The following is a 12,595-nucleotide window of genomic DNA, read 5'->3' on the forward strand; positions in this document are numbered from 1 at the left end:
CAGCACTTCCATCAAACCCCGCATGGACCTCTTACCACCATTAGCAAAAATAATAATATCATCCGCATACATCAGATGAGAAATAAGAGGAGTACCACGAGCTTGAGTAAACTGACCAATTTTACCATTCCCAAAAGATTTCTTAAGGAGACGAGATAGCACCTCTTGCATAATGATAAATAAATAAGGAGAAAGCGGGTCACCTTACCTCAAACCACGCTCACCCTTAAAAAAACCCAACGAGGTGCCATTCATCATGACAGAATACCATGGAGTGGAGATACAAGCCTTTATCAAGGTACAAAACTGAGAAGAAAAACCAAAACCATCCAAAACATGAATAAGAAAATTCCAGTCAACTCTGTCATAAGCCTTAGACATGTCAAGTTTCAACAAAACATTCCCCCCTCCCCCCATTACAAGGTTTGTGAATAGACTGAATCATCTCCTGAGTAAGACTGATATTCTCGAATATACTACGCCCAGGAATGAAAGCCCCTTGCTCTTGAGAGATAATCTTACTCAACAAGTCCGTCAGACGGCCCACAATAATTTTAGCACAAATCTTATAAATCACAGAGCAAAGACTAATAGGCCAAAATTTGTCAAAATCAGAAGGCTTATCCACTTTAGGAATTAAAACAATAAAGGAGGTAGTATAAAATCTGGGAAAGGAATTATTAAGAAAAAAACTCAGAGATAGCACTCAACAAATCATCTTTAACCAAATCCCAGCAGACCCTATAAAAACCTGAGCCAAAACCGTCCGGACCAGGATTACTATCAATGGGAATACTGAAAAGAGCATCCTTAATATCCTCTAAAGAAGGAGCTCTACAAAGTGCCAAATTCTCATCCTCAGTAATCACATGAGAAATCAAATCACAAAGATTTGGCAACTCACGATTACCCCCAACCCCCAAAAAATTTGTAAAGTACTCAACAGCAGCATTATGAATATCATAAGGGGTATTTAACAAGAACCATCAACCAAGCGCATCTCTTTAATCCTTTTATGATTTTTAGCATTAAGGAAAGCATGATAAAACTTAGAATTTTGATCCCCATCTTGCAACCAACTTTTTTTAACCATATGAGCGAGCCAAATTTCCTCCCTATCCCTCCAATTAGAAAGGTCCAAATTAGTCTGAAGGAGATCTTTATCATCATCTATATTAAAGCAAGTCTGAAGTCTATTTTCAAGAACCGCAATACGATCCTCTAATTGATTAATGATAAGATCAGTTCTACCAAAAATAGACCGGTTCCAATCCTTTAAAGCCACCTTAACCCTTTTCAATTTATAAGACAGATTAGCAAGGCCAACGCCATGCCCCTCTGCGCTCCACACACTCTCAACAAGACGAAAGAAGTCACTATGATCAGACTACATAAATTTAAATCTGAAAGGACTAGGACCATACCTGAAAGGATCCTCACCCATTTGGATCACCAATGGGGAATGATCAGAAGTAGTACGAGCCAGAACCTAAAAAAATACATTAGGGAAACAATTAAGAAAATTAGAATCAATGAAACATCTATCTAACCTTGCCCAGCGACGAGCCAGTCCACCCTGACCATTGCACCAAGTCATACTGGGGCCTTTAGCACACATATCTAACCAACCATTGTTGTGAATGCACAAGTTGAAGTCTTCCATAGCAGCAAAAGGCCGAGGATGACCACCTCGCCGTTCCGAGTTATTTTTAAAAATGTTGAAGTCCCCACAAATAACCCAAGGAAGGTTACCACACCCAGAAACTTCTAAGTCCTCCCACAACATTTTCCTCTCTAGCTGGGTGCATTTAGCATACACAATGGTAAGGACAAAAACATGCCCATTCTCTTCAATTTTTACTGACATAAATTGATTAGACCCAGCCAACCAATGAACAGAAACAGTAGAATTCCAGAGTAACCAAATTTTTCCATGTTGGTCTTCATTTGTAAGATACAAATCACAATTGAAACGTCCCAAAAAATTAGGAATTTTATCCGCCTTCAAGAAAGGTTCGGCCAAGGCAATGACATTAGGCCGAAATTTTCTAATAAGTTTCTTTAAACACATATGAGAAGTACCAAGACCCCGAATATTCCGAAAAAGAATTGGACTAATCATAAATTTAATTTCGAAGGGCGAGTAACCACCCTGGTGGAGCTTTGCTTTTGGATCTTACCAATCAGAAGCTTTGGGCCTTCTGAATCAGAACAATATTCTTTGGACATATCACCTTTCAACTTGTCCCGCTCCAGTTCACAATCTGAATTAATGGCAATGTGCAACTCTTGCTCGTCCACAAATGTACACCCATCATGAGCAATATCTTCATCACCTTCCTCTTCAAGTTCCTCAATTAACATGTGTTCCAAATAAACCTTTGAATTGGGCCCATTACCAAGAACAACAACCTCCTTTCCATGGCCCAGCAAGTCCAAAACCGGCTCATTTCCCTCACTTTGGATCTCAAAACGGGCCCCATTGGCAGCCTGTTCTTCACGCGGCCCACAAGAAGCCTCAAGCTCCATCCCTGTACCTGCATCGTCTTCATCAGCAGCATTCACCAACGTAACCGACGCCAACTCCTTGCCACCCATTTGAATTGCTACAAAATCAGTCCCCGAAGTCAAGAAAGGAGCAACCTTTATTGAAGACTCCTTCACAGGTAGAATCGGTTCCTCCACCGCCATGACTTCATGTGACTCCATGTTCTGAACAACTTGAGCAGTGTTATTATCAACTTGAGCAGTACAAGCTATGGCTGATGTCGAAAGAAGCCATAGCTTTTACATCTGATCAGAGGAAAGTTATCCACTGGTGTTACAATAAGTTTCTATATTATGCAATCTAGCATTGTAAAAAAATAAAATTCAGCACTCATCTGTGTGCTTAAAATCCTATCAAAGTATCAGGCATGTGAATGGGGGAAATAGAAAGGAGGGGCTGCTTAATGCTTATGAGTAATGTTATGTGCAGTCATGGAGTGCGTAAGCCCCATGCAGTTGTTTTGAAAAGAGTAGGGTCTACTATTAAAAAATTAAAATTTTTTTTTTCATATGTGGACCCAATATTTATTCATTTTTTTCAAAATAATTGCGCAGCGCTTGTGCACTCACGACTGCAACTATCATTTCTCAATGCTTATTCTTCAGTGAAGGAAACTTGAGTTTACAGCAAGATGGAATTTATATAAATATAAGTATTCTGCCATATTCTTGTTTCTGTTTTTCATTTTTTTTTCCCGAAAAATGCTATTTATTTTTAAAACTTTACGTGCATAAATATAATCATATATGTTGCCGTGTAGCTATAAAAATTATGAATATTTTGAAATTCGAATTAATTTATTTTTTTGATAAAATAGATGTAAATATTCAATACATATAATATTGTATATAAAGTTTTACGTATATATAGCACTATTTTTTTTCTTAATCTAAAAATACTACAATGTTTTAATTTAGCTTAGTACGGCCATACGTCCCAACTTTAGCTATGGCCCAGCTGGAAATTCAAAAGAAAATTTCAGCTGGTTTATTGGCCATATTTGCGTATTTATTTTTGGTGTGTTTACTAGAATTTTTCTATCCTTGGTAAAAATATGATACTTTCGAATTACAGCTATTACAGGTTTACTTGTAGGTTGATTTCGACATTCTTGAGTTTTAATCATTTTGAATTGAACATTAAAATGAGGTAGCTGAATGGATAAATATGACTCTTTTGGAAAGAGTCCGGAGTATGCTTTCCAATGTAGGCTTGTCTAAGGATTTATGGGTTGAGGTAGTCAACACCGCTTGCTTTCTGGTTAACCGCTCTCCAGCCACATATATTCGTTTGAAAACAATAAATGAGGTATGGTTTCATACTCCTGTTGATTATTCAAATTTGAAAATTTTTTGTTGTCCTGCATATTTTCATGTTAATGATGGAAAAATTGAGTTAAGGGCCAAAGAAGGGCATATTCATTGGATATGCCAGTGGTGTAAAGGGATTTAGGTTGTGGTGTACTAATCCTTAATCACCTAGGTTTGTAATCAGCAGGATGTAGTATTTGATGAAAAATCTATACTTAATCCGAGAAAGGAGTTTATTGTGTCTACAGGTGAAAAGCAGGGTATTAGCAAGAATGTGGAGTTTCAGGTTGAAGAAGCACCACAAGGATGCCACGTGGTACCGAAGATCATGCTATCGCATATGAGCATGATTCTGATTATGATAATGGCGCACAGGATGAGCAAGACTACAGTATAGCTACTGGTAGACAGAGAAGGCAGATTAGGCCACCTTAGAGATATGCTAATGCAAATAAATATGAAAGGAGTTGCAGATTAGGCCACCTTAGACTACAGTTGGAACTTTTGTTAAGAAATTACAATAATTGAAAGCCATGCATAGTTGTCACATTCTGTTTGGGAAAAAAAAAAAAAAAACCAAATAAATTGAAAGGAATTTACAATACTCGAAGAGAACTTATTTGTAAGCGAACTTATTAATGTTGCTTAATTAATGTAGTCTGGATGGGTAGCATACACACACACACACACCATGCACGGAACTTCAATACATATCAACAGTAATTGGACATATTACTCTCAAATCTCAAGCTGGGCGAATATTCCCTACGGACAGTTGGATGCATTATTAGGTTCAACTATTTTTCCACCAAGTTAATTTATCTTTTCTATTGTCAAGGGCTTATGTTAGATGAGATTAGAGATGAAGTTGGTCAAGTATTTCTCTTGTCCTATTGTACTAAGCTATATGGCCGGGTAGATAATTAAGGTAATGGTTGATGCATGACACATGGAACCTTGGTGGTAAAATCATTTTCTTTAGTTTCAAGCCTCTTATTTGAAAATATTTTTTGTTTTGTGTTCTTTCCAAAGGACACGTAAGGATGGAGTATTATTCTTATCTTATTATCTGTGTGTTTGTCATGAATTTGAGGACTGGTTTGGATTTTGAGATGAGATGAGATGAGATGGTTTTAGATGAAAATAAAAGTTTAAAAAATTATATTGTTAGAATATTATTTTTTAATATTATTATTTTTTTGGGATTTGAAAATTTGAATTATTTATTATACTTTATGTGAAAATTTATGAAAGTTGTAATGCTGAGATGGGATGAAATAAGATAAGATAAGATATCTTGTATGTTGCTATATTCCTGGTCATTATACTCATACTAGAGTACTAGCTTCCTTGCCTGACGAGGTTGTACAACTTGGTAGGCAGTTGCTACAGTTCCTTTACAACCCATACAAGGCATCTTGTATGGTGCTCTAATTTAACTTTGTTCCCATATAGTGGAATCTGATCTTTTTATGAGGTTTCTTTTCTACATTTCGGTTTTTGTTTTTCAATCTAATCATGGTATCTCATTTTACTCCATTTTTAGGGTGCTCTGTTTTAGAAATTCAAAACCATATGTGAATAATGATAATTGAGAGTTTGGAGTGTTTGCGAGATGGTTGATAAAAAGCGGCACCAAGTGTACCCAATGAACTTTACATATGCACCAATCAACAAGTCAAACTTTCCCTCAACTTTTTTCTAAGTTTCATCAGAATTTTAATAAGAAAACAACATGCTACAATCAATGGGAAAGATAAGCATGTGGTTCTAATGAGCATAAGGATAAAGGAAATGAGAGGCAGCCAAAAACTATCTGCAACTCAAGTCCAAGTTCTATCTTCCTGGCTTTAGTGATTCTTTGGGTGGACATAAATATTTGCGTGGACATGTGCAGCATAGAATCCTGTTTTGAAAATGAGATGTTTCGACACGCAAATAGGTGGGAAAGTCGTGGATGGTATGGTACGTGGTCTTCGACTTTAAACATGATGTGGCCCAAAAGAACGTAGAAATTACGGGCATTAATTTAGGACACAGAAAACGGGTTGGAAAGTCATTGATGGTATGGTCACTTCAAGCATCATATGGCCCAGAAGGACATAGACATTACAAGGATGAACCATCTAGCAACCTTCAACACACCTTATAGCGTTAGTAGTAATCTAGTGACAGTTCGGTCAAAATTTGATTAAAAAATTTATTTTTATAAATTTAACAATATCAAATAATAAAATCTCTAAATATATTACTATTCTACTAAAATATTAATTTTAACTTATTAATTAATTTTAATTCTAACTGTAATTTAAATATTTGTTGGTTATTAAAAAGTCAAGTTAATTTTTTTTTTAAAAGGAAAATGGAACTTTCATTCATAGAAGCTAAGTGCGTGCCACTATGTTACAGGTCCTGCTAATATGTTGGACAGACCAATGAACAAAAGATTGTAAAAGTGGCTTCACTAACAAAAAGGCCTGCTTCTGACCATGACTCATCTTCCTTTTGAATAGCTTTGATCACTTGAAGTGAATCACCTTCCAATATAATACAATCGAGACCCAGTTGTAGACCAAATTTGACTACCTCAATTGCACAAGCAGCTTCTGCCAGTAAAGGATCTGGAAACAAAGCCAATTTGTACCTCATTGTAGCAGACACCAGTCCTTGATCATCCCTCACTATGATGCCAATCCCCACATGACTATTGGCTTTATCCACAGCTGCATCCTAGATGATCTTGAAAGAATCCTGTGGAGGAGGTAACCACCTGTCACCTGTTGTGCTGCAATTGTTATGTTATTATTGCAATGAAAAATGGAACCATACTCCCTTATGTAAAAGCCCTAAAGTGTATTTGCTACAAGGGGTTGAGGATATTGAAGAAGAAAAGCATGAGGAAGTCTATTTTGATTCTAAATAAACTGAGGAAGGTGGAATTCATACAATGGTTGAAGGGGAACCATAAATATCCATCCATGCCATGGCTGAAACACCCACTCCGAATACTGTGAGGTTTTTGTGCATAATCAAGGGTGAATTGGTGGTGTTGAACGTTTTATAGTTAAAGCAGTAGAGAAATGATAGTTGGAGTCGTGAGTACGCAAGCGCCGTGTCACTTGAGAAAAATGAATAAATACGGGACCCACATGAAAAAAATTAAATTTTTAATAGTGGACTACACTCTTTTTCAAAGCGACCACACGGCGGTCGTGCACTCCTTGACTGTACGTAGCATTACTCATAGTTAAAAGAGGTTGAACTCGTAAAATGTCGAGTCAAGGGATTCAACGTAAACAAGAAGATTTTTAGGCCCAAAACTAATAACCCAAGCCATCTATCATATAAATTAGATGAAATAAACCCAAGAACTGCCTGTAATATCATGGATCTAAATCATAATTCCCATATAATTCTCATATATTTATTTGGATGGAAGAAGTTGAAGAGGACAAGAGCGTGGAAGAAGCTCCTTGTATGGCCAAGGAAGAAGTGATCATCATATTTACTTTTGTAGAGTTGTAAGAGAGATCTGAAAAACAAAAGGCTCCGTATTTTTGGGATTCCTGTTTTGGCTTTTTGTGCATTTTCGTGTCTAGGGTTTTTCATGGTAGCTTCCACTGCCCCCTGGTGGGTCCTACACCAGTGGGGTCTCTTTCTGAGGGTGTTGTTGGTCCAAAAACGTTTGCCCATGCATTACGTGCGGTATCTTCTTCTTCTTCGTATAAACTTCCTATGCGGTATGCTGTTGATGTGGATGGGGAAGTTGGGTTCATTTTTTCTGAGATAGAGATGAATAAAGCGGCAGAGGATTTTCAATATGTGTTGGTTATGAAGTTTCTACGTTCCAGGCCCTCCATTGATGTGATCAGATTGTCGATTATCAAGGCATGGGGTCTGTCGGAGATACCAACTATTAGTTTCATGGATGACTTCCATGTGTTGATTCTAATGAGGAACAAGAGAGATTTTCTACATGGATGGACCCGAGAAGGCAGGGTTTTGGCTGGGAGTTCTTTTCGTATCTTCCACATGGATGGGCCAATAGATCCACCTACGAGGTTTGAGCAGTATCTGAGAATGGACAATGCTACGATAAATCAAACTCGGGCTACAGGTGCAAGGCTGTGTGTGGAGGTGGATCTATTGGCAGACCAGGTGGAGCGGTTCCCGATTGTTGTCTCTGCAAGCCATAAAATCTAGCAGGAAGTAAGGTATGAAAAACAAGGTTTTTATTGTGATAAATGCCATAGACAATGGCATTCAAAGGTGGTATGTCGAGCGGGGAGAAGAAAAGAACGGCAAGTGTTATTGGAAATCATAAGGAATAGAATGGTCCTCGGCAAGAAGTTTGGCAGATGAAAAAAACAAACCAAGTAGAGGTGGTTGTTAGGGAGAATGATAAGGAGGATCACGGAAATTCGAAGGATTTATGTAAAGATGATAGTGCAGAACAAAGCAGTCTTGTTGGAAAACAGAGTGGTGAAGGTGATATTGATTTGGCGGTTGTGGCTGTCAACATGATTGATCCTTAGAGGGAAGTGGAAGAAGGGGAAATAGTGCATGAGGAGGGTAATGATCTTGTGGGATCAGGGGCTATGCTTGAGGAGCATCAAGGGGACAAGCATGTGGAAGAACCTACTGTTGAAATTGTGCAGGTTGATAATATTAGTGTTGGTCAATGTTTGGTTGTACAGGAGGCAGATATGTTGCTAGTAGAAGGACATGAGATGGTGCGAGATCTACTATGATGTGGTTTCAGAAATATTGGAAGAAGAATGTCGGTTTCCAAACTCGCATGTGCTTCATGAGTGTGAATCTAATTGGGAAAATGAGGTAAGTGCGCTGGAGAAATTAGCTTTGGAAAAAGGCTATAGTTCGGATAAGGAGTTGCAGGTTCACATCACAAAACCGAATGCTAATGGGCAAAGCGTGAAGAAATCTCATCGGATGGTCACCCATCCAAATAAACTCAATTTATGATTAATACAATTTTAGTTTGGAACGTGAGGGGGTTAGGTTCATCAAGAAGTTGGTTAAAGAAGCTTGTGAGAGAATTGGCACCTTCTATTGTGGTTCTTTTTGAACCATTCGCTGAGGAGAATATAATGCTTAAATGGGTGAGTTTTTTGAGTTTTCCAAACTATTGTGCCAATGATTCTGTGGGGGGGGGGAAGATTTGGATTGTTTGGAGTGAGGAAGTGAAGTTTGAGGTGTTCCATATGTCTAATCAACTCTTTTCTGGGTTTTTTTAGATTTGAAGATAAGGTTGTTTTGATGTCTTTTGTCTATGCAAAATGTCGCCAACCTTATCGCAGAGAGCTCTGGAGGGATCTGGTGCTGGCTAAGAGGGAGGATATTCCGTGGCTAGTAGCGGGTGACTTTAACATTATACGGGATGATACTGAACACATGGGTGGTAATCTGAGGCCTTTATTGGCTATGGAGGAGTTCAACTCTTGTCTGGACAGTTGTGGTCTCCTGGATATTGGATTGAGTGGAAGGAACATGTCTTGGTGTAATGGACATGAAGGCTTATCTAGAAGCTGGGCAAAGCTGGATCGAGCTCTATCAAATGCAGCTCTTTTGTAGAATTTTCCAGATACTTTTTATAAGTATGGCAAACGAAAGTCTTCGGATCATAACCCTGTGATAATTTGGTTTCAAAGGGAGGTCTAATATGGTCCTTAACCTTTTAGATTCCAGAATATGTGGTGCACCCATTCTGATTTTTGAATATGTGTTAAGGATGCTTGGAGGGATGATGTCCAGGGCACAAGTTTAGTTCGTTTAGCGGCAAAGCTCAAAAGAGCTAAGTTGGCCATCTGAAACTGGAACAGGCAGATCTTTGGGCATGTTGATCACATCATTAAAAGACTAGAGGAACGCATAGAAGGATTGGAGGTCCAACTTCAGGGAGGGCACTCATCAAAATTAGAGGAAGAATTTGTTTCTCAAGAAATTAGAGCTGGAAGCCTGGGAAAAGAGAGAGAAAATTTGTATAGCTCAGCAGGCCAAAAAGAAATTGTTAGTGGAAGGGGATAATAATTCTAAATTTTTTCATGCTTTTGTGAATCAAAGGAGGAAAAAGTCCTTTGTTACCTCTTTGTCGTAGACAGATGGGAAAGTTCCTGAGTCTCCCGAAGTTGTACATGAGGGTGTTGTGCGTTACTTCCAAGCCTTTTTAACTGGAGCTAGGCCTAGTGGAAGAGCAAAAATAGGCGATATTGTTTTTCCTGTAATTTGTGAGGAAGAAAATCTGGTCTTATGTAGTGCGCCTACCCTAGAAAGAGTAGCCCAAGTCTGGATGAATTTGGTTTGGAGTTTTTGCATGATTATTGGGATATTGTCAAAGAGGAGGTTATTGAGGCAGCCAGGGTTTTTTAATGGTTCTCCTTTGCCAAGATTTTACTGTGCATCTTATATTGTGCTCATTCCAAAGGTTCCAAATCCTCAAAGCTTTGATAAATTCAGGCCCATTAGCCTTTGCAGTGCTATTCATAAAAAAATTTTCTAATATTCTTGTTGCGTGCATGACGAGCTTATTATCTAGAATGATATCTCCAGAACAAGGAGCTTTCATTCCAAGTAGAAGCATTTTTGAGAATATCACTTTGGCATAGGAAATGGTTCAATCATTGCACAAGAATTCTAATGGTGGAAATATGATGTTGAAGGTTGATATAACTAAGGCCTATGATAAGGTGGATTGGGCCTTTTTAAACTCGATTTTGAAGGGATTTGGTTTTTCCACGCATGTTTCTAGGTTGGTGGCGGAATGTGTTTCTTCCCCTTGGTTTTCCATAATGATGAACGGAACTTACAAAGGTTTTTTCAAACCTACCCGTGGCCTTCACCAAGGGGATCCCTTATCTCCTTATCTCTTTATTATTGTACAGGAAGTTCTCTCTCTTCTTATTAAGAAGGATTTTGTGGAGGGCAAAATAGGGGCTTTCCATCATCCTCGAGGGGCGCCATTGGTGCCTCATCTTCTCCATGCAGATGATATTTTAATTTTTGCAAATGGGAAAAAGAGATCTATTCAAATGCTCATCAAAACGCTGAAGCACTATGAGGACTGGTCGGGGCAATTGATTAGCAAAGTAAAATCAAGTATTTTTTTTGTCAAGGCGTATTGCTTATGCTAGGAGGCGCAATTTATTACGGATGACAGGCTTTGTTGAAGGAGTTTTCCCTGCTACTTATCTTGGTGTTCCTCTTGTCTCAGGACGACTAACTACTCGAACATTAGAGCCGCTAGTGTCAAAAGTTCGAAATAAGGTGGCTCGATGGAAATTAAAGCTTTTATCTCAAGGAGGCGGGCTCACTTTGATCAAACATGTTCTATCATCGATGCCGATTCATCAACTGGCGGTTGGATATTCCCAAAGTACTTTTCACTAAGATAAACTCTATGCATGCTACTTTTTTCTAGAGTGGAAATAATAGCAGAGGGAAGAGGAAATGGTGTTCCTGGTCTAAATGTTGCAAGCCTATTTATGAGAGAGGATTGGGAATTAGAGATCTTGTGGAAGTGGAAAAATCTCTGCATATGAAGTTTGTGTGGCGCATGTTGACAGTTGATAACTTGTGGACTAAATTCTTTAAGACTAGGTATTTGAAAATGGCCAACATTTACGGGAGGTAAATCCAAATAAGGGCTCTCGGTTTTGGCGTTCTATTATTCGAGTTATGCCCGAAGTTCTAGAACATGATAGGTGTCGGATTGAGGAAGGAAAATCCTCCTTTTGGTTTGATCGTTGGCTAGCCTCGGGTCAGCTATGTGCACAGGTTCAAGAAGTGACAAATAACAAGCTGCAGGTTTGGGAGTGCTGGGATAGAGATGGGTGGAATGTTAACATGTTAAAGGATTTGTTGGGAGAAGAACAGGCTAATGTAGTGATGAGCTCAGCTTTATCTTGCAGGAAAGGGTTGGATATTCCCATCTGGGAGCCGTCGATAGATGGTAAATTTACCAAGGCAAGTGCTTGGGAGGTTGTTCATGATCGTAGAGAGGAGGATCTGAGGTTAAAATGGTTTTGGCATCCTCTGCTCCCAAAGCGTGTTTGTAGTTGCATGTGGAAAGCTTGGTTCGCTTGTCATCCGGTTGATATGCGCATACAAGCAGTGGGAATTCAATTGGCCTCTAGGTGTAATTGCTGTCAAAATGGAAAAGTTGAATCTCTAGACCATGTTCTTTGCTTGGGATCAATTGCTCAGGAGGTTTGGAAAAAAGCAGGGGTGGCTTTGGGTATTAACTATATGGCAACGAGTACATGGAAAGCCCGAACTATCTTATGGCTGAATTGTGCACGTCGAGCATCACAATATGGGATGTTGGTTGGTCTGCTTCCGAGCCTGATCACTTGGAAGTTATAGGGGCGCAGATGTAAGGCTCGGATAGAGTCTATTTATGAATCGGCGAATGGAGTATGGCTTGAAGTGAAATATTGGCTGCGAGCAATTTCGAAAAATATGAATGGAGGTGCTCTTCCATCCCAAACGGATATTCAGGTTCTTCGTGCTTTGGATATTCCAACTAGATTTTGTATTAAGCAATCTCCATGTACAATTAGATGGCATAAACCTAGGACAGGATGGGTTAAACTTAGTGTGGATGGAAGTTGTCGGGAGAATCCAGGGAATTGTGGGGGTGGCGGTGTTATAAGGGATGATAGAGGAGCATTTAAGGAGGCTTTTTCGTCGGTGCTTGGGCATGGAACAAATAATATGGCAG

This window comes from Juglans microcarpa x Juglans regia, chromosome 8D, assembly GCF_004785595.1.
Source record: "Juglans microcarpa x Juglans regia isolate MS1-56 chromosome 8D, Jm3101_v1.0, whole genome shotgun sequence".
NCBI lineage: Eukaryota > Viridiplantae > Streptophyta > Magnoliopsida > Fagales > Juglandaceae > Juglans > Juglans microcarpa x Juglans regia.